This window comes from Cryptomeria japonica, unplaced genomic scaffold (assembly GCF_030272615.1).
Source record: "Cryptomeria japonica unplaced genomic scaffold, Sugi_1.0 HiC_scaffold_220, whole genome shotgun sequence".
NCBI lineage: Eukaryota > Viridiplantae > Streptophyta > Pinopsida > Cupressales > Cupressaceae > Cryptomeria > Cryptomeria japonica.
In genome coordinates, this window is record NW_026729042.1 from 57,501 (window position 1) to 60,020 (window position 2,520).

Below are 2,520 nucleotides of genomic sequence, written 5' to 3' on the forward strand. Positions count from 1 at the left end.
AAATCTCGTTTTTTTTTTTTTTTTTTTGCCTTTTCTGGAAATTAGTGAAGGCAGCGCATCAAAGGTGCGCAATGCTGGTGCGAACCCGGGAGCGCTCCGATGTGTGCTCCAAGGTGCGGCGTGCACGAAGTCCGAGCCCGGTTTGCCCCGGGTGCGCACCTCGCGTGCACCTTCGCCGGGGTGAGCACCTTGGTGTGCAGACCTTGGTTGGGTTGCGCGCCCTGGTGCGCACCAAGGAGCGCTCTGAAGTGTGCTCCAAGGTGCGGCGTGCACGAAGTCGGAGCCCGGTTTGCCCCGGGTGTGCACCTCGGGTGCGCACCTCGCGTGCACCTTCGCTGCGGTGGGCACCTTGGCTGGGTTGCGCGCCTTGGTGGGCACCATGCAGTGCACGAAGTCGGAGCCCGGATTGCCCCGGGCGCGCACCTCCGCCAGGGTGGGCACCTTGGTGCGCACAACTTGCCTGGGCTGCGCACCAGGAAGGGCTCAAGATGGCACCCGCGTTCCGTTTTTTTCACTATCTTTCAGAACGGAAATTTTAAAATCTCGTTTTTTTTTGCCTTTTCTGGAAATTAGTGAAGGCAGCGCATCAAAGGTGCGCAACGCTGGTGCGAACCTGGGAGCGCTCCGATGTGTGCTCCAAGGTGTGGCGTGCACGAAGTCCGACCCCGGTTTGCCCCGGGTGCGCACCTCGCGTGCACCTTGGTGCGCACACCTTGGCTGGGTTGCGCGCCCTGGTGGGCACCATGGTGCGCACCAAGGAGCGCTCCGAAGTGTGCTCCAAGGTGCGGCGTGCACGAAGTCGGAGCCCGGTTTGCCCCGGGTGCGCACCTCGCGTGCACCTTCGCCGCGGTGGGCACCATGGCGTGCACGAAGTCGGAGCCCGGTTTGCCCCGGGTGCGCACCTCGCGTGCACCTTCGCCGGGGTGGGCACCTTGGTGTGCAGACCTTGGCTGGGTTGCGCGCCCTGGTGGGCACCATGGTGCGCACCAAGGAGCGCTCCGAAGTGTGCTCCAAGGTGCGGCCTGCACGAAGTCGGAGCCCGGTTTGCCCCGCGTGTGCACCTCGGGTGGGCACCTTGGTGCGCATGCCTTGCCTGGGCTGCGCACCAGGGCGGGCTCAAGATGGCACCCGCGTTCCTTTTTTTTCACTATCTTTCAAAACGGAAATTTTAAAATCTCATTTTTGTTTGCCTTTTTCTGGAAATTAGTGAAGGCAGCGCATCAAAGGTGCGCACCTCGCTGCCCACCACGGTGCGCAACGCCGGTGGGCACCCGGGAGTGCTTCGAAGTGTGCTCCAAGGTGCTGCGTGCACGTTGTCGGAGCCCGGTTTGCCCCGGGTGCGCACCTCGCGTGCACCTTCGTCGGGGTGGGCACCTTGGCTGGGTTTGCCCCGGCTGCGCTCCGAAGCGGGGTTATTGGAGCGCCGCCTCTTTTTTTGTCGGAGCGTTTGGTGGGGTTTCTCGCATTGGCTCTTCCGAGGCCCGGTTGCCACCCTGGCGCGCACGAAGTCGGAAGTAGGGTTAATTGCCCGGGTGCGCACCTTTGCCAGGGTGGGCACCTTACCTGGGCTGCGCACCAGGGCGGGCTCAAGATGGCACGCGCGTTCCGTTTTTTTCACTATCTTTCAAAACGGAAATTTTAAAATCTCCTTTTTTTTTTGCCTTTTCTGGAAATTAGTGAAGGCAGCGCATCAAAGGTGCGCACCTCGCTGCCCACCTTGGTGTGCTCTGAGGTGCGCACCCGGGAGCGCTACGAAGTGTGCTCCAAGGTGCGGCGTGCACGTTGTCGGAGCCCGGTTTGCCCCGGGTGCGCACCTCGCCTGCACCTTGGCCGGGGTGGGCACCTTGGCTGGGTTTGCCCAGGGTGCGCTCCGAAGCGGGGTTACTGGAGCGCCCCCTCTTTTTTTGTCAGAGCGTTTGGTGGGGTTTCTCGCATTGGCTCTTCCCAGGCCCGGTTGTTGGGTGCGCTCCCACCCTGGCGCGCGCGAAGTTGGAAGTTGGGTTAATTGCCCGGGCGCGCACCTTCGCCAGGGTGGGCACCTTGGTGCGCACACCTTGGCTGGGCTGCGCACCAGGGCGGGCTCAAGATGGCACCAGCATTCCCTTTTTCTCACTATCTTTCAAAACGGAAATTTTAAAATCTCGTTTTTTTTTTGCCTTTTATGGAAATTAGTGAAGGCATCGCATCAAAGGTGCGCACCTCGCTGCCCACCTTGGTGTGCTCCGAGGTGCCCACCACGGTGCGCAACGCCGGTGCGAACCCGGGAGCGCCCCGATGTGTGCTCCAAGGTGCGGCGTGCACGAAGTCGGACCCCGGTTTGCCCCGGGTGCGCACCTCGCGTGCACCTTGGTGCGCACACCTTGGCTGGGTTGCGCGGCCTGGTGGGCACCATGGTGCGCACCAAGGAGCGCTCCGAAGTGTGCTCCAAGGTGCGGCGTGCACGAAGTCGGAGCCCGGTTTGCCCCGGGTACGCACCTCGCGTGCACCTTCGCCGGGGTGGGCACCTCGGCTGGGTTGCGC